This window comes from Gavialis gangeticus, unplaced genomic scaffold (assembly GCF_001723915.1).
Source record: "Gavialis gangeticus isolate Ggan-Ray unplaced genomic scaffold, GavGan_comp1, whole genome shotgun sequence".
In the NCBI taxonomy this organism is placed as follows: Eukaryota; Metazoa; Chordata; order Crocodylia; family Gavialidae; genus Gavialis; species Gavialis gangeticus.
In genome coordinates, this window is record NW_017728994.1 from 73,358,915 (window position 1) to 73,383,914 (window position 25,000).

The 25,000-nt window shown below is 40.3% G+C and overlaps 1 protein-coding gene and 1 long non-coding RNA gene across 2 annotated transcripts in view; both read left to right on the forward strand.

Annotated features, from left to right (window-relative positions):
- MGMT (O-6-methylguanine-DNA methyltransferase) overlaps positions 1–25,000 on the forward strand; it is a 372,054-nt gene that overhangs the window by 160,909 nt on the left and 186,145 nt on the right. The window lies entirely within an intron of this gene.
- LOC109287721 overlaps positions 17,286–25,000 on the forward strand; it is a 20,435-nt gene continuing 12,720 nt past the window's right edge. Inside the window, exon 1 of the long non-coding RNA XR_002094951.1 lies at positions 17,286–17,374. This is a non-coding gene — a long non-coding RNA (uncharacterized LOC109287721). The remainder of the gene's footprint in view (positions 17,375–25,000) is intronic.

The window sequence follows — 25,000 nt, forward strand, 5'->3', positions numbered from 1 at the left end:
ACCCGGGGGGACCTTTGCCCCCCCCCCCCCCCCCCGACATTTTATAGGTGTGCCCTTCACTTTTATTTTCCAACCTACCTTTCCTTCTCCCCTCTCATTTTATGCTGAAAACAAGCAGTTTCCCACCAAGCTGGGGAAACTTGTGGTTTTCTTATGGATGTTACATAAGTACATAAGATGTTTTACACACAGCCCTTTCTCCAAAAGGTATCTGATTTTGTATTAAAATCCAAATTCTAGACCTCACACTTAAATCCCTAAGTGCCATTAGACACCTTCAAAATGAGATACAATCTGATCCTTTATCTGTGCCTTAGTTGCTCTAGGGATAAATACTTTAAAGATTTGGAGTGTTCAGATACCAGGGTGATGGGAGCCATAATGGTATCTTTCTAAAGCAGTGATTCTCAACTGCCAGGCTCAAGTATAGCATTGATTATAATATAGTTATTTATGTATGCTTTTTCCAGTTTAAATAATGCACTGTAATGAATAAATATTTTTAATGGGGTGCCAATAAATTCAGAAAAGCTAAGGCGTAGTGGTGTGAGGTTGGGCACTGCTGAATTATTAGAATTTTTAAAATATTCTACCTTGGAGGGGAACTGTCTTGTGGCATGAGTGGGATTCCTTGGCTGTGGCAGGATAGTCTGAAGCAACAAAATGCATCATCCATCCAGCAGTGACATTTCTTTTGCTATGGTAGGTCTTTTTTAAAAAAATCCTGAAGACTTTCCACGTAAACTAGATCCAGGATAGACACAGGCAAAGGGGTTTTGAGTATAGAGATCTTGGTCAGCTATAGTATCTCTTCCATAGTTAGAGGTCTTGGAAGGGTATCAGTTGGTTACTTTCCATGAGACTAAGAACTGTATAAAAATAATAGTAATATTTTAAAAAGAAAAACATAGCAAAAAAAATTTTGCAGACATTGTATAGATATTGTGAACAACATTAGTTCCTCACAAGTACAATTGGCTAGCTTGACTATGAGGCACTTTTTTATATATATACAAGGATAATTTAAGAGCTCATTAGGAGGAAGGTTAGAGGCCCCATGAGAACAGCATTCTGGTTTTTCTGTGTGGGGCAGAATATTCTATAAATTGTTACCAAGCAGCAGACTGGGATTTAGATGGCAATCAGTTTTAGTTCTACTATAGCTACTTCAGCTGTCTCATTATAGGTTTTAATTTCAGTCTTCAGCACCTCTATATGGGGGCTGGATAAAGTTTATATTGCTAACATTGATGGTTAAATTTGTGAAGTTCAGAAATGTATCAGAAGTTTGGGTGGTTTGACCCCTTTTAAAACATATATTGCTACTTCAGCCAAAGTGGCAAAACTGAAAATTTTAGGTACTGTGCTGCAGAGCTACCACATGAGATATTAAAAGATTTATAGCAAAAGGTTCAAGTAGCACTGTTTTCTGTCATTGAATGAAATGTAGCTAACAGTCTTGAACATATTTGCTCTATTATCACTATAGTAAGCTGCTGAAGTGTTTCAGGTACCCTCAAAGCTCATTCGGTATTCATGTTTGAGTTCTACCGTAGTCCATCTCTGTCTGGAAGTACATGCAGATCTTGTTGCAGAAGAATTCTGCTCTAAACTTCATAATTAATTTCAAAACTCTATAAATAATGTCAAAAATCTATAAAGTCTTTTTTTTTCTTAAGGCCTGCCCTCTTATATTTTAAACTTGTTAACAGGGTGTCTCTCCTTTTCCGTAACAGAAGAGGCAGATGCATATTTAGAGACTTTTGAAACATATTGTGTGATACTGAGCTCGGTATTCTTGTTCTTTTCTTTTTGTGGGCTGCGTTTGGCTTTTCCCCACTCTAAACCCCAATCCAGGTCGGCTGACTGATTCCATAAACTGGTAGGGAGCCTGGGACTGAGCGTGTCAAGGATTTAGAGGCTGTAAGGCTAACATGCAAGTGAGCTCCATAGCAATGCTTAAGATAAGAGGGAGTCATAAAACTGACATACTGTTGCTGTTAGTGCTGTGTAACCTTTTCTTTAAATGTTTTTTCACCATCTTGGCACTAAAATCAGAGAGAACTCTTTAAGAGTGCCTTAAGAACTAATATGAACAAACTTGCCACCTTTAAGTTCTAAATTTTCTTTTACTGTACAAATCAAGAAAGATATAGCACTTTTAAAAAATATAATACCACTCAGAAATCACTGTTCTTTGATATTGCTACTTTAACATTTTAAAAATAATCACTTCCTTTTAAATTGTTCTTGCTACATGGCTATAGTGCTTAACTAATTGTTTTTAGATAATTTTTAGGCCACAATTCAAGAAAACACTTAAGGATTAAGTTAAGCATTATTAATTCTGGCACTGAAGTTGAGCATTTGCTGGATCATTAGAACCTTAATGGGTTTTTCTGTGCAGCACAAGATAGTACCATGCAGAGAGATCCAGAGGACAGGCCACTTCTGGAACCCAAAGCACTGATCCTGCATTAGCTTGCACTTCACACCACACTAAAGTAGAACTAGATCTGCAGTGGAAGCCATCATCACCATTTGTCAGCTTTGTACCACCATAAAAATCTTTACAGCAACACAAAAGCCAAGCAAACAGATATCCATGCCCTTCGTCATGCCACAAATGCCCCCAAAATGTGACCATAATAAAAGTGTTATTAATTTGTAATGCTTTATTGTGGTGGACTTCTATTTGCTTTGTGGTGAGAGTGTGTTAGCAGCCTGGAGATTTCTGCACTCTCCAGGTGCCCTGGGCTGGTACTCTAGGGGCTTTAGGGGCCTGCTCCTGCTCCCTATGGATTTCCCATGAAGGATGAATCCCTCTAGTATTGGGAGCATTTCTGCTTTCTTCACTCTGAGATGTGCCTACAGGAACTCCTGGGCATGTCTCTATAAGCAGGGATGCCCCTGGACATCTCCTGGTTGTACCTCTGTAAACAGAAAAAGTTGGGGTTTTCTCACTCAGACATGCCCTGGAGATTCCTAGAGGCACATCTTTTCAAACATAGAAAGCTGAGCAAGTACTTTTAAGGCTTGAGGGGCCCAGTCCTGTGTGGGAATTCCTGGGGTGCACAGTAGCAGGCCTCTCAAGTCCCAGGAGAACACATTGCGTGTTGTCCCACAGTATCAATGGGCAGGAAAATGGGTGATATGTTTCACCCTATGAAGAAGATCAGCTATGCTGGTATTGTGTGTGAGCAGGCCTAGCTCAGATAATCTAACATGATACTCATTTGTGCTATATAGACACCCTCAGCATGCAGGTGTCCTGGTACTCCCTTTGCCCACTGACCGTAGCCCTCTTACAGCAAACATTTTCAGAGAAAATCAAACTCCTGCTTATAATGCAGTCTAATGCAGTCTCATTATTCAAGTCTTATCTAAGTTATATTGCCTGCCCAGAGCAGCTGGAGAGTGTAGGAATTTCCAGGCTTCCCCCATACTTTCCTGACACAAAGCAGCATTCCTTTGCCAGGATACAATGGTGGTAAGCCAAGGCTAAGTATACAGTTGTCTTAAAGTAAACGTAAATGTTATTTAACAGGAAGCAAAATTAGAGAGTGTTCCAAAATAATAAGTAGCAGAATATTTCAAAGAAATTTTCTATGAAAAGTGTGATGAAGAGGTGATCAAGGTAAATCATGGAAATTCTGGTTTCTTGGAGTTGCTATAAGGCTTTTTGCTTTTTGAGATTGTATGACTTCAATGGGAGCTGAATCTAGAGTAAGACAATGCAGCAGTTTTTTTCCTTGTATAATGAACTTCAGTGTTTCAAATCACCTGGGTGGTTTGTTGTATGTTTTACAGTCGCTGGTTTCTTTTCATATTCTAGCATTTACACAAATACTATATTACATGTAACAAGGTGTTCTTACCCAATTCCATTGATTACTTTTAACCATTGAGCATTAAAACTCATTAGCATCTTCCTTCAACATCTTGTTGAATAGAATACCTTATTACCATGCAAATAGAAATAGATCCTATTTCGAAGCAGACCAAACATTATTTTTCATATCGTAACTTTGAGAACTATAGTATAACAGTAAAAATTAAACTAAAGTAGAATTCACATTAAATATGCAAGGCCATCACAATATGGTTTTCCAAAAGCTAGTTAAAAAAAAAATCAGTTTGGGCACTGAAATCATAATGATTCAGCTTCCCATTTTAACAGCTAACATTTCAACTTGAATGCAGTGGTTAATAGAAAATAAGGCTGGACAGCCCTTTCCAAAAGATTAAATAAGGCCTTCATTCATTTGCCAAGTTTTAAAGGTGCAAAATCTATCAACACTTTCCCACTTCTCCCTCCCTTTTGTAAATTTGCCATTTAATTAAATGAGAACTTAAAAAAATACTTACCACTATCTTAAACACACTTCAGAATACACCTACAACCTGGATATGTCAGATTTTGAAAACTGGAGGTTACATTTATTGGCTGACTTAAAATATTGAATTTGATAGATGCACTTCACTAGTGAATCTTGAAACTGTTCTGTTTTTGCATATTCTTCATAAACTAATAATATAGGCATTACTACTGATCCAAACCTAAAAGATTATGTGATGTGTCCTATGAGGAAAACTTGCTTTCTTGTTTTACTACATATCTGATATGTACCATTTGTTTAAAATACTGACGTGTTTCTTGGTTACAAAATGCCTTATACCTGCCACTTTTTTGGTCTGATCTTATTGTTTCCAGTTTTATGCTAATATAATTGCCTTTACTTTGCACAGAAGTGACAGCAAGAATAGACTCTATAGGAGTGTTCCTTCACTATCTTAGTATATTGATAATATCTCTGCACTCTGGGTGCAAGTAGGCTTACCATATTTCTAGTTTCAAAAAGAGGACACCTGTTGGGGGGGACAGTAATATGATTATGTGGGGGCAGCCATGTGCCCTGCCCCTACCCCTTACTTTAAAGGCACAGCTCCCCAAGCCTTCCTGCTGCCCCTCACTTCTGACCCACAGTAGCCCACCCCCCAGGGCATGCTGGTGCCCCTCACTCCCAACTCACAGCCCCCTGGCACTGCCTGTGCCCTATGCTCCCAACCCATAGTCCCCCCACCCCCTCTAGTGCCCCTCACTCCCAAGCTACAGCTCCTACAGCCCTGCCAGTGCCTCTCACTCCTGACCTACAGCCCCCTGCTCCCTTCAGGCCTGCACTGTCTCCCAGCTGCCATGCCCCTGCGAGCAAGGGCATTGGCCCTAGTGCAGCTGGCCAGGTCACGCCGCAGCTCCCTGCTGCCCCTGAAGGGCACCCCCACCCCATTTCCCCGCTGGAGGGACAGGTGCCTCCCCCGCTTCCCTTGCCTTGCTGCAGTTGTAGTGTCTGGAAAGTGCAGACACCTGCCCTCCACGCACGCACGCGCGTGCCAGTACCCCAAGCCCTGGCCCTCCAGACCCCACACCCCATAGACTTACCTGCATGCAGCTGTCAGGACTTTTTCCACCACCCTGCCTGTCTGCACATGCACATTGCTGGCATGCACACTTAGATGCACATGGTGCCCCCTGCTTCCAATCTCCCTTCTCCCCTCTCCTCCCAGCCGCAAGCAGCTCCTTGCTAGGGCAAGCTGGGAAGTGCTGGAAAGAACTTTGATGTTGGGCAGAGCAAAATCCCAGACTTTTGTTGATATTTTAAAAGACCGCTCGGACGGAGACGGGAAGACCCAAAAAGAGGACATGTCCAGGAAAACCCAGACGTAAGGTAACCCTAGGTGTAAGGCATTCCTATTCTGATTTGATGGCTCACTTTACAATGTTCAGTTATTAGACCTGCATAAAGAAGTGAAGCTTTGGGACTCCTAGCTCATGCATTTCCAAAGGGAGGAAAATTTGGATGCCAAAATCTCTCTCCTGTATAGAACTCAGTTTCTTCTAATTTCCAAACTATTGAGTTGGTCAAGTATCAGACAATCAAGCATGTCTGTTTTACATGCATACCTATGTACAGTTGTATGTTCACATCATCAAAGGAATCTTGTACGTGCAACTTTATTTTTGTTCCGAAATATGGGCCATAATATCATCAGGCATCAACATTACATTAATTAATTAAACTAACAAACTTTTTTAAACTTAGCAAAAGCAATTGTCAATAATGAATACTGAACAGAGAAATTCTTGGTAACTTTTCTTAAAGTAAAAAGGAATGTTCTCAATTTCCAAACTAGTAATAGTTAACGTGGAACTGACTATTTAGGCAAGACACTGAATTTTCTATGCTTCTAACCATGAGAGAGATCATAAACTGAAGAGTTTATATTCCCCATTTGATAGCCTGATTTTGAAAAAGCTCAGCCTATATAAGCTTCCACAAAGGCATCCTGATTTAATTTTCATATACAGATAGTTAAAATAGACTGGCAGGCTGCAATTTACTAGCATGCTAAATGCTATGATTTTGCAATACAAAATGAAATTTTTTTATTGTCAAGAAGGACTCTTCTCACCCTCTCCCCATGAATAATAGTTTTGATAAATTCTGTTTTGATGTTTTGTTTAGGGTTTTTTTTTTCCAGTTGTAAGTGTTCCTTTTCTTGGTTAAAACTAGTCACAGGTAATCGCATTAATACAGGAAACCTGGCAAAATAACTATCTTGTGGAAGTGTCTGAAATAATACTGTGCTTAGGAAATATTCATTGGACTTTTTCTATAAGCTTATGAAGTCAGATATTTCCTGTAGTGTCTCTTATCCAAAATCCTTTAGTTGGCACACTAGTATGTTATGTGCTGGGGCCGCGCCTTTGAACAAGTTTTACACAGTTCCCATAGTGGTAGATGATATTGTATGCATAGTAAAAATCTCAAGTATAATTAATCATGACTCTTCTGTAGATACACGTGAATACTTCATATGTTTTCAGTTTGCTGAAAACATTAATAACTATTTGTTATGAATGGATAATATGCAAAGATACTGGAGCTTTTATTTTCATTTCTGTTAGTGTTCACATATAGAAGTGCATACAGATTAAATTACCTGATGAGTATCTTACATTCAAAAGCTTGTCTAATTCTATCCCAACTATACAGTTGGTTAAATAAAAGATATAATCCTAAGAAATCCTTGCCTCTTGCACAACTTCTGGACCATCACTACTACAGTATCTCTCTCACATGACAGGAACAATTTGTAAGAGCATTCTTGTCTGGAACATAATTTGTGTTTTGTTTGCCAAATTGGAAGAAAGTAGGTTAATACATATTATCTGCAAAATTTTCTCAAATGGTCATTTTTCTATAGGGAACAAAGAAATCATTAACAAAACCTTGGTCTCCTATATTTCTGCTTTACTTCTACTATATTCTGAAGAAAGAAGAAAATGAAACCACGCTAAGTAGTGATCAACATGTTCTCTTTACTTATTCTACAAGAAGAGGTGTGCCATCCCTTCAGAAGCAAACCTGAGGAATTTAGCAAATTTTTTTTAAGACACCACAGGTGTTCCAACTTTTTTCAAATTAGTTCTTTCCTTTCAAAGTTTCTCTTCAGTCTCTTTTGAGATTATTTACTGCTTGTTTGACACTATTCATTGTGATGATGATTCAGTCCAACCATTTTATACTAAAATAATATTTTTGGAAGAAAGATTTCAGCAAAGCAACAGGTACAAAATATAACTAAATCTTTCATTTGTATTGAAAGCTACTTTGGTATCCAAACAGTCCTAACAAATCTGTCTGAAAATTAATTTGGAAATTCCTATAAGAATCTGTCCTAAATATCCTTTCCCCTCACCCCATCCCTCCAATCAAGGACTTATTTTTGACTGGCAAAAATCATTTTATAAAAAGTAGCGTCTCTTACCACAATTATCTGGTAATAGCTAACTGTTGTTTAATGTTGTTTTAGAATATTTTTAAAATCCAAACCTCTTGGCATAATTCTGAAATTTCTAGTGTAACTTCATTCTGGATTAGTAGGCTCGTCTGCTCAGCAGCAGGACTTCATAATTATTCATATTAAATTATTATTGGTATGAAAATAAATTTCTATTTAGAAAAGTGTTGCGTAAAACTCTGAAAGATTTTATTAACATAAATCTAATATTGCAGAAGAAAAGGCCAATCCTCAACTTTTGTGTCTTTTTGGAGAATCCTCTTTGTAACAAAGTCATGGTTAGAAGTTCTGAATTTGATAACTGCAGACATTAATACAGGTTAGAAAGTCAGAAATTGCAGCGAGAGCCTTGTCCTCTTGAATCCCTAGTGCCAGGATACTTCTCTGGGAAGCAAAATTGCCTTTTTCATGAAAGAGTCAGTGTGTCACCAACTATGGATGAGTGCTATCAATTGTCTCATGAGACTATTTCATGGAATTTTTATTCTTGCCTCCAAACTGTGGCATAGTTCCCTCTTCACCTCTCAAATTGAATGAAATAAGAAGCTTTCTGTCTTAACATTTCAAAATCCTCCAATACTTCCATTTTCTCATTGTCAGACACACTTGGGTATTTTCTCCTTTTTTATTGACTAAAAATAACTGGAAACAGTATTCTCCTATAGAAGCTAAGAGGCTAAATATTTTGTACCAATTCTATCATCAGTCTGATATGGGTCTCCAAAATGCCTAATTTTATCATTGATCTCAGTGGCCCAAAGTGTTCTTGATTGTTTTTTTTTCAATTAATGCCAAATGACTCTTCCTTTATATTTTTTAACTTCGTATCTTAGACCTAGACCTTTTTGTAGCATTCTGGAGGAATGCTAGATTAATATTAAAAATAATTCCCTACCTGGAAAAGGAATGGTAATGTTATTTACACAGGCTCAGTTAGCAACATGAAAGGTCTAGTATTCAGTGTCAAGAGCTTCTTTCAGTTAATTCAGTCCCTGTGACATGTTGGACATAGCTTGAGATGTTTGTTTGTTTGTTTTAATTCTTATCAACCAGGAGACAGATGTATTCATATATATGGGTGAATACAACTACAAAAATGCCTGCACACAAACAAATCCTTCAATTTTCGAAGACTAATGACAGCGTCCTTTGACCTGGTATATGGGTTCATCCCCACAGCTTTCCTTTTGTCATACCTTTTATTTCAATGGGACATGGAATTAAAGCTTTACCTTCCCAAGGGAATGTGAAACTCTTTTACCTCCTAGACCTTTAAGTCAGATCTGTTGACCGCTAACAGCCCCTTGAGTCTCTACTTCTAGAACAGCTTGAGCAAAAAAGATTATTCAGACCTGTAAATAAGTGTTCTGTGAGATAAATCCAGCAATAGTGTGGAGTCCATAATTATTCTGTTTTGAGAATAATATTTTTATTTTATTATAGTAAAATGTTGGAAATTAAATCACTATAAGTATAAACAATAATAAAAACCCTTTGAAAACTAGGAAGAAAAAAAGCCAAAAATAAGGGAGTGCTTACAAAAGCATGGGTAAAGGATTTAAGCTTTTGCTCAACTCTCTTATTTTAATGTAGTTTGAACTACATGGGAGGGGAGATTTCCAAAGTTAATGGCCGTCAGAGAGAATGTGCTGCCAGAGGATTTCCTCTTCTACTAAATGTAAGAGACTATATAGCTGAGGTAGTATCCTAAATAGGAAGCTCCCAAGTCATTACAGATGAAAATCAAGAACTGAATTCTACTCAGGCAGCCAGTGCATGTCATGGAGCAGGTCTCACTTTCAAGATAAGTGCAAGTGGAAGACCTGTGCCAGTCATTTGATTTTAAAATGATTGGTAAAGATATCATGAAGTAGTATGAAATGCCACAGAAGAAATTGCCAAAACTTCCTTGACAGATACAGGTTGAATGTAAATTGTCCAGGTGGCTCCTGCTTCTAGAATTGTTTAAAAATCTTCCTATCTGTGGAGCTACTCTGGAATAGGTAGTGTACTTTAAATTAATGTCCTGTCTACTGGAAACCGGAAAATATTTCCAGATTAACAAGTTTTTTGTAAAGGTGAAGCACGTACCTTCACTGAAGGGGAGATTTAATCAATGCTTTGTTTTCTTATGAATTATACTACTAGCATAATTCTAGTAGCATAATCATTTGAATTTAGCCAGATACATGACAGCTCAGATTGGTGCCCCAATCTGTCACTCCCAAACATTTATAAGACACTCAACAGCATTGGCTGAATGAGAGAGAATATAAAGCAGTGTCCTTTGCATTCTGAAAAGCAAACTACAGCCTCATTGTCAATCCTCCAAACAATCTCCTAGAGCAGGTTAAAGTGGAATCCAGTGGAAACAGGAATTTCAGAGAATCTTGTACAGGAAAATTCTGAGGAAAACTACACAAAATGTTTAATTCCAGCAGAGACTAAATTCTCCATTCTCCAGCAAAATTCAGTTTTGGGAATTTTTCCCTGCAACTGTAATATGTCCATCTAAAACTAGGAACACATTGTATCATTGTGAGACCAAAGTACAAGTAGAACTGTTGGATACCTAAAGCAAATTTAATTATAGTCAAGCTGTTCCTTTTAAAATGGGGATGGCACCAAATTCTCCAAAACCAAAAATCCGTATGCAATGTTTGTGTCCAAAGTGAATTTTTACAGTTATGTACTTTTGAAAAATAGGGTTTACATTTGTAGACCTTGGCACAGCTTTAACTATAATAGTGTGAACAACACAGTTCTGAGGAAGACTAAAAATGTGTACTAGTACATTTTGGACTATTCCCTTATGAACTGCCCAGGCAGCATGAGAAGTGGCAGCATAGCTGTAAACAGGGAGGCCAAGGACCCTTTGCCTCTGTTTCACAGGCTGCTCCAAACAGCTGCACTATTATTCACAGAAAAAATTACTGTAGAAAAACACTTGGTAAACTTGTAATAAATCCAACGGACTAGTTCTTCTGCAGTGTGCCAGGCTCTGGGATGAAGGTTTAATACAAAACTTCATTGTGATAAAATCCTAGGTTCAAATCATAGTTCCTGGGATCAAAAGAAATACAGGCCTTAATCTGTTTTGTGGATTTTGTTGACCGTTGAACTGATATATGAGGCCTTATCATTCCTTATACCACTTTAACAGATTTAAAGGAAACCTCAGTTTTGTCAAATAAATTCAAAATTTGTTTGTAAATTACCCATGTACAGAAGCAGGTAGCATAATAACCAGTCTGCCATATTTTCATGCACACAGTTTTGTCTTAGGATTTGTTTAAATATAAACTCAGTTCTAAAAGTCTAGAAACTCCTATTAGAATTTGTGCAACTTTTTCCTTTTCCCCTCAACCAAGGATAAAGTTCACTTTTTTTTTTTTTTAGAGGATCAGCATCTTTTAGATTCTAGACTTCCCAAAAACCTACCCACTCTTCTCCCTTCCTTTCCTCACTAGCCCATATTATAGCCAGCAAAAATGGCTTTGTCTTGTCCTCGGCTGGTATAAATGGGTACAACTTGACCCAGTTGCATTAAATAATATTTGCTGATGATCCTATTTTGGACATTTGTTCATCTCCCCAACTTGTGTACAGGTTTAATTTTCATTACAGCTAACTGCTAATGAGAAACTTCTGGGGTATTTTTATTTGACTGTAGCAGTAACTCTTTATATTGTTATCCTTTCTTATAACTTGGATATAGTGATTTACTGAAAAAGAAAAAAAAGTAGGTAACAAAGTGCATGCTATAGAAAATTAGACTCAACTGTTACTTTAATCTCTTCACCCTTTTCCCAAAATTAGTTGTTCTTGCTGTGCTGTCTTTATGCATCAGCCTAGGAAATAAGGAATTTAAGTCTTAATTTTAGCAGAGCCTCAAACCAGACTCTACTTTTAGTAGTTAGATGAGGATACATAATCCTCATTTCTTTAGGAACAAAGCAGCATGTAGATTGCAGGGCCATTTATTTTTTGTCATGTAAATTTGTTTTCACAGATCTAAACCTTGACTTTAAAAGGAAGTCCAGCCTCAATCATTAAAAAACACTATCTATCCCAAATCTAGTTCTAAAGATGCCCAAGTGGGCTTCTGGGGTGTGACTTAAGGGTGTGGAAAGCCTGTTTCAGAAAACTACATCTTAGTTTTATTCATCTTAGTAATCATTCCTTTACATATCTTAGTAATTATTCCATAAGTCTAATCTCCAAATTGAAGCCTTCTTCCAAAAATTGTTTTTACAGATTCTTATGTGATCTTCAAAATGCATACTACCAAGTGTGTATTGGTTTTTATGAAAGTGTACTTAAAATGTTTTGATATACAATATACTGGAGTTATCTGAGCAACATCATTCAAAGTCAACTTCACATTTCAGTATAGGTTAAGGATGCTTATTTCCTGGTTTTTAGGCATGAAATAAGCTTATATCCACATGCCAATTCACAAGATTCATTACAGAAAATCACTTTGGTTTCCTTTTGTCCTAATTTTACAAATATAAAAGAGGAACACACTATGCCCTAAGTATTCATAGAGTCATAAAAAGCTACCTGCATTGAACATAAGAATTAAAAAAAAAAACAACAGTTCACTTCTTTACTTCCTACTTTTTTTTATAGGAAAGGATTTGTGGCCTCTAAGGGAACTTGTTTATGGTTAAAGTCATACAAGGCAAAAAAGAGAACTCCACCTTTAAATGCTAGATCACCATGAACTTGAGTTCTGCCTTCCTCTCATTCATGTTCCTACTTTCTTCAGTGTGGCTACTTGGAAATCATTTTCTGATTTCTCCAAACATATATTTCAAATCATATGTATATTTCCCATCATCTGTGCTCTCAGATAGTGTACATATAAAAGCAGTGTGTCAAAAAGAATGATTAAATACTAGAGGGGCTTGTTGGGTTTTTTTTGGTTTTTTTTTTTTTTGAAATTGGTTTCAATCACTGATTGTCACAAGGAGCATGCTTCTGGATACCTGTTCATACAAAAGAGACGATGGATCCACTTAATGATGTTACTCAAAAAAACAAAGCAAAAAAGAGCTCCCAGGTGGCATACAAATATTCAATTCTGGCATTATTTCCACAGCTAGAAATGACTGCAGGAGTGGGGGAGGTATAGATGTTCAGTCTGCAACTTTCCTATCACCCTTACTCCTTGTATCTTCCCAAGACTGGGGTGATCCCAGTCTGATCCTGTTACCAGTAGGAATGGAACAGCCAGGCAAAGTCCCTGCCCGCATTTGGTGTCCCAGTGTGAGAAGTAAGTAGGGGCTTTGCTGCTTCCTGTGCTTGGCTCCCGGTGGTTTGAGGAAATCTGGTGTGAGAAGTAAGTACCAGCTCCCAGTGCCCGGCAGTGGAGCAGAGGGAGTAGTGCAGCAAAGCTCTGCCTGCTTTTGGCACCAGGAACTCGAGAGCAAGAAGCAAGCGAGGGGCTGTACTGCAACCTGCACTCAACTTCCAGGCACAAGATGTGAGCAGAAGGAGCAGCACGGCAAAATCACTGCCTGCTTCCTCTCATTGACTAGGGATAAACATTCAAAAAGCCTGAGCCTGAATTTATTCACTCTTTGCAGGTTAGTCTAAGCTGTGCAGCTTAAACTGATTAATAACTGAACAGATATTCTCTGTTAAATCAGGAAATGCAACCACATGCCTACAGTGGCTCAAGCCAGAAGTTAGGGGGCACTAGGGCATGTCTGCCTGCCGCTGCCAAAGGGGAGGGAAGAGAGACGCCCTCCAAGTCTCTCACCCTACCCTGCTGGAGCAGAGTGGGTGTGTTCAGGCACCAGCCGAAGCTAACACAACACAGAGGATGCCAGCCGCCAGCCTGGGGAGACAGCTGCTACCAGACTGAGGAATGGGGATGGGGAAAAATTCCTTTGTCTGAAGTAAGCATGTATTGAACGCAGCAATTTCTAGAACATACAACTGGGAGCTACCCACAGTCTTTGCCTAAGCTAAGATACAGCCCAGTAAAAAACAGCATACACAACTTAGTTTAACTTAAAATGTAAACCAGGAAGACAAGAATTAGTTTTACTAATCCGGAGGGCAGAGTGTCTCTTCACAGTCAGGCATTCAGAAAGGCTTATTTAGGTATTCCCATCTTTTACATGTTCTGCTTTATAATGTAAATGTAGCTCTCTGTATTCTTTGGTAAAGCTGTCTGCAACTTCCCTTAACTACTTCTCCATCATGTGTGATGATAGTCAGGTCTTTGCCAACACTTCCCACCTCTCAGTCTGGTCCTGAAGGTCTTAGCTCTGGGCTCACAGGTGCAGGGCTTGGATCTGCACACAGGAGACTAGCTTGCTGCTTTTCCCCTGCTCCGGGACACATGGTGGAATTAATCCTCTCCCTGCCTGGCTGCAGGTAAGCCACTGCAGCCAAACCCTCAGGGATTCCAGGGGAGAGAGGGGACAGAGGAAAGAATTAACTCCATCCCTGCATGGGTCAAGCAAGCCATGGAGATGCAGCTGGGGCTAGCTATGGTCCCCTGCATTTGCCAGAAGAGATTGGAGGAGAAGGGGAGAGGGGACGAAGGGAGGAATTTGTCTCAGGGTCTGACCATGCCAGGCCAGCATCTGGCCACAATCTGCCCCTGCTCTGGCTAGAGAGCAGAAGGAAGGGGCCAGCCCAGGTCACTGGAGCAGAGAGCAGAGCTCTGCCCAGTCCAGATGGGATGCTGGGGGAGTCTGGTTTAACTTAAACCAGCAAGTGGTCTGGGACAGACTTTGCATAAACCAGTTTGCAACAAATCAGGTAAGTCTGATACTGCATTCAACCAGGTTTATCTCAAACCAGTTTTGGCCTTTTTCAAACTGGTTTACGTGCACTGAATGTCTGTTCTGTTACAGGTTTAAACCAGTTTCTGATCACTTAAACTGGTTTATGTGTAATGTCTGTCCCAAGCCATTGGGTCTATTGGAGGGCCTAGAGCAGGTGCCCTCACACTTTCTCCAGGCTGAGCTTACCTGAGTTCCTCGAAGGCATGGGAGTCTTTCCCCATGACTCCGTTTCTTCTGGTTTCCAGAAGTTAAGCTGGAGGAAAGTGTTCAGATGTTTAGTCTCCCAAGAGAAACTCTCAGGAGTGATTTTTCCCTCTTTGTAGATGGGTATTTTTTCTCCTGGAGCAGGCATGTTTGCACACGTACAGTTTCTGCTGGGAGAGCAGTGATTCTCCTGGTAGAAACTGATTGTCTGTACGTGGTCTTAGTATGATTCACTCATCTCAGGGACACAGTACTTCCTAAAGTCTGTGACTACTTGTACTACATGTAACTGCTATCATTTTTGTAAGTAATATTTGTCTGCCATGTCAGGGGTTTTCCAGTGAAAAACTGAATTCAAGGACTCCTACAAAAACAACCCCAAGAATGCATAAGAAGAATAGCCTTGAAAACTTAGACCTCCCCACTACAAGTTTAGTATTGCCTTGATCTTGGATGTAGAGGGTTTCTAGTGGTTATAAACATATTTCCTGGTAAAGGCATCTGTCCCCCAGTTCTTTCAAAACTAAAATGTCAACATTTTATTTTATTTTTTTACTATTTACCAAAAGGATTTATGCCATAAAATTGACTTTCTTTTGTTTGAAAATAAATAATAAAATTTAAATTGAAACAAATCATGAGGTTAGAGGATATATCTTGTTCAGTGTGTCTCAGCAGTGTTCCCTGTAAAACTCTAAATACTCTAATATTTACTCTCGGAAATACTAGTGACTAAAATGAACTTGCATTCTTACAAGGTATATAGCAGTCTGTTCAAAAGACTGTTTCCTATCAGAGATGTCACAGGTAAATTACAGCCTAAATTTTGAAGTGTTCTTGTTGTTTTTTGCATTTTGGTGGGTGGGGAAGAAGGGATGGGGCATTTTGCGCAATTTGCACATTTTGAAGGGGTACAGTTATTAAAAGGGGAGTGTTCAAGGTTTTCAGGAAATGAAATCTCTTTAAGGTGTCTCAAGTTACATATCCAAAAGTCAAGTCCAAAAATCACTAGTCACTACAAAAAAATTATTTTCTGCATGGCTTTTAAATTCAACTGACATGGAGGGCCAACTTGTGGTTCTGTTCCACATCCAATCATATATTGGTGAATAATTTTGTTTATGTTTTCAGAATAATGCAAGTTACTGCCTTTATAAAACGAGGCATTAATAAATTTTTTAGCCAGCCCTATCATTCAGATGGATAGATTTTGAGCAAGAGAGCCTCTTTGAGCTACAGATGCTTGCCCTCCATCCTCCCCTACCACATCCATTCTAAACATTTCTGTTTAATACCACGTCAAGGAAAATTTTGTGTCTTATGAAACAGCACCCAACTATCAAGATTTGTTTGATTACTAGCCCTTCTTTACGACTTGCCTACTTTCTGTCCTCACCCTTATGTTTCTGTTATCATTCTGATACTTTTCATCTCTCTGTCCACCTTTTTCACCATTGGCACTTCTGGTAAGTCTGGTCAAGTATATTGTAACAATCATAATTTCACTTCTGCTATTCCTTACATTTTTAACTTCAATGATTTCTCCCACTTCACATATATTATAGTATAAAGATATTGAAATGATCAATACTATAATATATCCTATAATAGGTTTGAGACTCATACTTTAATAATCTACACCACGACTCTCTAACTAGTAACTGGCCAGGGGCCACACACTGCGCAGGCTGCACCAGTGTGTCATGGGCCCCCTGAGCCATGCCCTGAATGGGCCTTGCCCCCCCATCATTGTATTGCTCACTTATGTGGGCACTTCTTTCCCTGCTCCTACTCCAACCCCATACTATGCGCCCATGTGGGTGCTTCCTCCCTCCACCATTTCTGTTGATTCTTGCCCAGAGGCTGTACCAGGGTGAGCCACGGGCCATCCAGACTGTATGTCTCATGGCCACTCCCACCTCACCATTGCTTTATGTGCCTGTGTGGGTATTCCTGCTGTCCTACTGCTGCACCGTGCACCCAAATAGCTGCTCTTCCCCGCCCCATTGTTGTACCTCATGGACAGTCCCCCGTACCACTGCACAGCCCTGGCCTCGCTGTCAGCTTTCTGTACTAGTCAGTACTGCACCAGCCCACCTCCTGGTGTGGGAGCAGGTTGGGGAGCCTAGAGACCCCTGCTATTGCAGCTGGAATGATGCAGGGGAACAGCAGCCAGGGAAGGCACAACTTGGATGTGGCCTGCATGCTGCCAGTTAGATGGACCTACTCTACACTAGTTATTGAATTTTTGCTTTCTAGGGGTTTAGAACAAGGATGGCCAACTTCAAGTGTCAAGTGGCACTGGCAGCTTCTATGTGGGAGACCAAGGAGAGGACAGGCAGGTAGGGCAGGGAGCAGAAAACAGAATAGCAGATTTTTCAGGGAGCAGAAAGCAGAATGGCTGATTGGGCAGAGAAAGGGGATCAGAGTGGTGCTTGGGAAGTGTGTGGGGCAAATTTGTGGCATGCCTGTCAGAAAGGCTGGCCTCCACTGCTTTAGTGATATACTGATACAGTTTTTTATTTTTGTTTGTTTTGTTGTACAATATTGGGACAATTTGTGCTAACCAAACATCAAAATCCTTTCAAATATTAGGGAAAACTTCCAAATAATTCACATTCATATTTTAAATGCAATTAAATTTTGGGACTTAGTTGCCTTATGACAAGCTCCTGATGTCATAATTCTATGATAATGAAAATAACTGATTTATAAGATTACAGTTGTGCATTTAGTGCACACAAAATTTTCTGTTTTAAGGTTTGTCTGTTTTCCAAGGCAATTCATTCAGAATTTTCTAGAGTTCTATTTAAAATCTAAAGTAAAAATTACATTTTTAGGGGAGCAGAAAATAAAGGTTATCATGTAGTACAGCATTTGTGTAGCTAGTATAGCTTTGTGCAAAAATCTCAATTCTGTACTACTGTCATAAAATCACATAAAAAGTGTTCCATGTATTGTTATTGAGCCTATCAGAAATAAAGAAATAAATGTTCCTATTTGTCAGGAACATTAAAAAAAAAACCTTATGACTTTTTATTGTCATAGAAAGAGTTTGACATTTAAAGCTTTTAACAGACTAAACCATGTCTTCGGTTCACACAGTGCTATACCTCTTGTCCAGTAATACTTTGTTTTATATATACTGACTTTATTCCTATAAGTACATCTATAATTGACTCAAACCCCAGAAAAGAATTTACACACAAATCTTAGAATTAAAAATTTACACAATAACCTTAGAGTTAAATATTTTTCTAAATGCCATGTTAACTGCCTTTAATAAAGGGTTAAATATAGCTATAAGCAAATGAAGATAATTACAAGTGTGTTAGGGTTGAGGGGGAGACATCTTTAGATTACCAGAGGAATTTTGTGATTTACATTTGGCAGTGTCATAATGCTTGAGGAGTTACCAAAGGGCATTCAGTTAGGAATGATATAGAAGGGAGCAAGCCAAAGATTTGGGGTAACCTTTTGTTCCTGGTCCCTGCTAAGAACCTCCTCAAACCTTGGACTGCTTTTTCAATGTTACCTACGTCTTCTGTCCCTTGTGCCAGGAACCTATTGAAGGAGTTAAAGTGGGTGAAAGTATTATGAGTACTTAACTAGGTATTCAATATTTTGTCCAATGAAAATTACCTTTAGGGAGAGTATCTGGGCTTTTTCTGGGTCTGTCCTTGTTCACTGAACTATTAAAAGAATAATATCCATTACTTTCATTAGATTACTTATTTAAAAATTAAATGAATCAAATTGAATAAACATCTGTATGGTATTTCATAATGTTAGCAGGTTTATTACAACAGCAGTTGGTTTGGGAAACATAAAGTGAAGGAAGCTGCTGTACCCTATAAAACTGAAAGGTTCTCTGGCAAGTTTTGAAGCATTCTAAACTCATCAGAACACCCGTTTTCTTTCTAGCTCTTTGGAGTACATGGGGTAAACACCCCTTTCAGTATTGCAAAATAGGGCCATTGTAGGTGTGATTGTTAACTCATGTTATCATAGCTTTCCAATGGAATAAGCCTGTCTTGGATTATGCTGAGGTGGGAGGTAATGAGCCTTGCCATGCCATCATGGTGGTCCTTATGGATGGAAGAGCAGATTGAAGAGAGAAGGATTTATAATCTGCTGCTAGACCACTCCTTTCCTGCCTTCCTCCAGGTGACCACTAGTCTCCCTGCCTCTTGCGTGGTTGTCAAAGTGTGTTTAGTAGTCATTACATACCAAAAAGGTAGCAGCATGTCTAGTGCTTCAGATGGATGTTCCCCTAAAACTGGCTGCTGCTGCCTGGTCAGCTTTCTGAAGCTTGTTTAGAAGTATATAAAGATGTGACCCTATTTCAATTGGTTTTCACCTTATTACAGTCTTTCAATTGGTTGTTTCCTGTACTGGAATCCATTCCAAAGTCCTTTCCTCTGTCAGCTGGTGTACCCCTCGGTCTCTAAAGAGAAAACAGTGTGTTATGATTCTGTCTGGAATACATGTGCCTGTCCCTATACAACCAGAAAGACCTTGTGCATCTTCTCCTACCCTGGCATAACCCTTAATTATAATTTATTAAAATCCATGAAAGATTCATTCAAATGCATGAAGGAACATGAGATGAAAGGGAGACTACAAAAAAAACCCATTTTTCTTTCTCTCCTGAAAGGCCACCTCCAGAGACAGAGATAAAATGGACATTGACAAGCAGCCAAAGATGATAAAAATCTTAAACAGAACTATGTTTTGTAATACACTGGTGCTTTGTGTAAGAAGCACCCTGCAGAGTGTAGTACTACCTAAATACTTGTCACTTTTCACTGGCATATGGACACATGGAGGGATTTTTGCAGAGGGGCTGTTTGAAAAAGAATTTTGTTAGCTGCTGAAGACCATGCTAGATAACTTGCCTAAATCTGGTTTGGAGTTTCAGTAAATGCTTATAGCAGTGATTCCCAAAGGGTGTGCCATGGATCCCTCTCGTGTGAGGAAGTAAATGTTCTCCTCCCCCATCTGGCACCCTACACCTGCCCCAGCTACTCCAGCAGCACTACTGTTGCTGCTGCCTTACCCAGCCCTCCCCTACTCCTTGCCCCTGCCCTTTCTCCCTTCCTCCCCCCACCCCCGCCAGCTGTGCTTTGGAGCCAGTTTGCCCCGTCTACTCTTCCCATGCTCCCATGGCCAGCAGGCCAAGCCCTGAAAGTAGTCGTCAGCATGTGAGATCCTGCAAGAGCAATCTCAGCAGCAGCGGTTGTTCTTGTTCCCTGAGGTACAGACCAGGGGTCAAGATTGGGCAGACCGTGGAAAGAGCTGGACACAACAGGATAAGTTCCTGCCCCTGCCAACTTTAAATGGCACCAGCTAAATCAGTGATTCTCAACCTTTTTTTTAACCTTAGCACCCCCTTCAGTATCTTTTCTGAAGTTGGATCCATCTCAGTGATTTTCAACTAGGGGGTTGTGAAATTCAGAAAAGTTACAGAGGTTTGGTTTGGTTTTTTAACAGCACATCTCAGCACTTGTATGATTTCCTCTGCCAGGGGAATGGAATAAATTATATATTTTGGAAAAACACACCTCCACCCCCTCCAACCCCCGTTTTGCGTGTAAGAGTGAAGTGTGCTGCTGATTTTAATACCAAAAAATTATGATCCGAGTATCAAAAGTTTAGGAAGCACTGGCCTATACCTACAATAGTCTCACTGCAGATGTTGGAGCTGCAGTTGTGTGTGGCATATGAAATAGGCCTGTGGAAAGTACTTCAGCTTCAGCGATTCGGAGGGACACTGATTGAATTTGGTGATTCAGATCACTGTAACAATTCGATTTGGCCAAATCCAAAGATATTTGGTGCCGAATCTTATTTGGCCATAGACTATACAGGCAGGCAGTGCCGGCAGGAGCAGCTGGAGGAGCAGCCAGACAAGCTGTGGCTTGTGTCGGCAGCCCTGAGAGAAGCTGTGGCTCATCCGGCAGCTCCCCTGGGTACCCCCCCACTGGGACAAGGCAGGCAGTGCTGGCAGCCCCGGGAGAAGCCATGGGGATTGGGAGCTTGGGGGAATGATCAGGGAGCTAGAGGATCAAACCAGAAACTGGAGAAATGAACCAGGATCTGGGGAATCGAACTGGGAGCTGGGGGGAACCCCCTGTTTGTTCCTCCAGCCCCCCCAATTATTCTCCCCAGCCCACGTGGCTTCTCCCTGGGATACCAGCTGAAGCCACAATTCATCTGGCTGCTCCCCCAGCTGTCCCCCTGCTGGGGCAAGGCAGGCACTGCTGGCAGCTCCGGGAGAAGCTGCGGGGGCTAAGGGGAATTATTGGGAGCTGGGGGGTCGAACCTGGACCTGGGGGTAGCCCCTGTTCATTCCCCCAACCCCTGATCATTCCCCCCATCTCCTCATTCAATTCCCCAGTTCCTGTTTCGATCCCCCAGCTCCCAATCATTCCCCCAGCCCCCGCAGCTTTTTCCAGGGCTGCCAGCACTGCCTGCCTCACCCCAGCAAGGGGACAGAGACAGCGAGACGAGCTGTGACTTGAACCAGGAGTCACAGGGGCTCGGAGGAATGATTGGGAGCTGGGGAATCAAACTAGGAGCTGGGGGGAAGCCCCTGTTTGTTCCTCCAGCTCATGATCATTCACCCCTGGTCCTGGTTCAATCCCTCAGCTCCCCACTCATTCTCCTCAGACAGGGGGACAGTGGGGGGAGCAGCTGGATGAGCCGTGGCTTCTCCTGGTGCTGCCAGCTCAAGCCGGGGCTTGTCTGGCTGCTCCCCCAGCTCCTCCCACCGGCACTGCCTGGTGCCTGCCTGTACAGTCTGTGGCCAAATCTCTGAATCTCTCCAAATTGATTTGGAGGCTTCTGATTCAATTCGGAGAGATTAATGGGTTTGATTCATCCACCAAATCTCATCGGAATTAAATCGGCTACTGAAGCTTCACACAGCCCTAGTATGAAACTATGGATTCATTATCAGTTACAGGGCCCTGAAAGTTTGACCTCTTGGAAGATCATTGTCCACATATTATAACTATTGTATGTTAAATGTCGGGGAAAAAAGCAATGCCACCCCAAAATAATGGTTAGACATTAGCCTATAGATATTAGATGAGATATCACATGCTGGGCCCAGAAATATTGGCCTGTGGTGTCATCATTGGGTGAGCAAGTTTGCAAGGCTGCTTTTGTAGGGGTGTTGGGGAGTTTGCTGCTATTGGCACATATTGCAGGGAGTAGTATATGATACAACCATAAATCATGGTAGTTCACTGCAAAAATGGTGGGTAAGCAACTAACTGAGATAGTGGTACCCTTGATCTCTGTTTTTAGTATCCCTACTAAGCGAAGAAACTAGAAGAAAGCAGGTCATCAGAGACAGACAAGTACTTGTCCAGTTCTGGAAGACAGATGATGAAATATTGCAGATTTGGCTGCAGCATAATTCGTTTGCATGGAGCAAACCATGTCCATATCCCTTAGGCAAATGTAAAAGCTCATTTGTGGCTTAGACAATCTTATGGAAGCAGTGGATGAAGAGATAGTCAAGATAATGCTGAAATTGCTTTGACATAAATCACTTGTTCTTTCCTATGTTTGTGCTTCATGTCCGTCTGCATATAAGGCTTGGAGAGTTGATGGTCTCTCGTGATGTTTTGTCTGTGAGGCAAAATTAAAACTAATGTTTCTTCTGAGCCTAAGATTTCGTTTTGGGAGATGGTTTGCCGCAGTTCCATTTGAAGAAGCAATTGAATGGATTTTGATGGTGATAATCTGAGAGATTCATAAGTTTGAAGGCTGGAAGGGATGATCATCTCTAACCTATTCTGTACGTAGGCTACAGAATTTTCTTCAGAATCTGGGTTAAAACCTGTCATTTAGACTATTTGGACACTAACAGTCATGATTTTGCCTCTTCCACTTGAAGGTCCCAATGTTTTAGATATGTTGATTGGGTTAATAGGAAAGAGTTTTCTTCTCCTCTGCTGACTCCCCTTGCACTGCTGGCTTAATTTGGCTAACTTTCCAGCCATTGAAATGCATGTCTTTACCTATACATGGTTATTACAGGAAACTGGGGCTGGAAGGGGCCTCATGAGGCTCCGCCCTCAAAATAGGACCACCCCAAAGTAAACTGTCCCAACCAGGTGTCTCTCTAGCCTGCTCTTTAAAATTTCCAGGTATGAGGATTCTATAATTTCTTAAGGTTGCCTGTTCCAATGCTTGGCCATCCTCCCAATCATAAAATTTTTCCTGTCCTTCAACCCAAATGTCCTCTGCTGCAGTTTGAGGCCATTTTTCCTACTTCTGTCCCTTCCACACAGCCACTGGAAAAAAATATTTTATGTTTTGCCTTGCTATTCCCCTGTAATGCATCCAAGGTATACATTGGCTGTCCTAGCCACATCAATGAGGAAATTAACCTCTTTATTTTGATTTTGTTTTTGATGATGATAGAGTCCTTAAATTGACTATTCAGTTACTTTGGCCAGGATGAAGAGAGGCTGAAGGAGCTAGGTATGTTCAGCATGTAGAAAAAATGCTTAAGAAGGGACATAACAGTCTTCAAATACTTGAAGGGCTGCCATAAAGAAGAGGGAAAGCACCTTTTTTCTTTTGCTGTAGAGGAGGTTGAGGACCAGTGTCTTGAAGTTGCAGCAAAGTACGTTTAGATTGGATATCTGGAAAAAAACTTCTTTACTGAGATGAGTGATGCAGTGGAATAGACTGTCTAGGGAAGCTGTGGAATTCTTCATGAAGAGGTTGGATAGCAACTGATTGGGTAGGGTTTAGGCCTAGTTATGCCTATGTTCTACTAAAGGTATTTCTCATGTTTTTGGGGTTTGCTGGTTGCCCCTGCTCCCTCCTTTCTGCAATACGTTAGGGTGTTTTTAAGCCTTCCTCAGAGACACTGGGTGTTTGCTACAGCCAGGGCTAGGAACTTTGGGGTGTGTCAGTGTGCCTGCTGGGACCAAAGCCAGAGGTTTTTGACTAGAGGGTCTTGGCCTTCCACATAGGGTTAGACTGATTGCCATAGTTGGGATCAAGAAGGAATTTTACCTTATGATCAGATTGGTATGGACTGTGGGGATTTTTGCCTTCCTCTGTATTGGGGGGTGTAGCTCTCTATCTAGGATATCTTGAGCATAAATCAACAACATTTCATTGAAGTAGCATATTGGCTGCCATATTTGCCATGTTTTACCTGTGGCAGGCTAAGGGGTTGGGTCTGTTTATTTGAGGGTTAACAGTAGTCTTATGTAGACTTCAGATTATGGATTATATAGAATGGCTTGGATGGGCACGATGTTGCTTTGAGTGGAGGGCTGAACTGAATGGCCTCAGGCAGTCCCTTCTGGCCCTACTTCTCTATGATCCTATGAAAACAGGTTAACAAGATTTTTCCTTTCCTGTACTATTTTAAATGTTAGAATTATTTTAGCAACCTTGGGAGCTTCCTGTTTTCCAAGATTTCTTAAAATTTAACATAACTGATTTGGAGATCTTGGAGATTTTTTTCACACTGTTCTCAGTTTGACTTTTTTTTAATACTTTTAGAATTGTAGACTTGGAGCATCTAATAGGATGCCCTTGATCAATTATGCTTCCCATTTTTAATGTAATATTTTCAGCTAGTTGTGCCAACAAATGCCTTTAAGCTTTGGATATTTCACATTTAAAGTTCTGAATATGTGCATTACTGGTGTTGACACATTCTGTTTGTACAAAGTAAATGCAACTGGATCAAGATTGCTGGTACTTAGGCAACATGTTAATTTTTAAGCCTGCAATTCTCATCATAATGAGAACCAATAAAGAGTTTATCTGTGTTGGGTGAAGGACTTTGTGTGAAGAAGTGATCACGTATTTCAGAAACTGTAAGAAGTTGTATCACTTGCAGGTGATATCCAACATGCATTCCCTAGGTTGAAGAAGAAAAAACTGGTGAGTTATACTACTTACACATTAGTCATGCTCAAGAATCAGTTTGTTCTGTTCTCCATCTGTAATTTTACTAGGACTTAAAATATTGTGATCTGAACTGTCTGACTTTTAAGAGTAACGGCAAATTGTTTATTCTTTAGTGGACAAAGGGGTGTTTTGATTTTTGTCAACCTAGCTCATAACCAAATAAGCTTAGC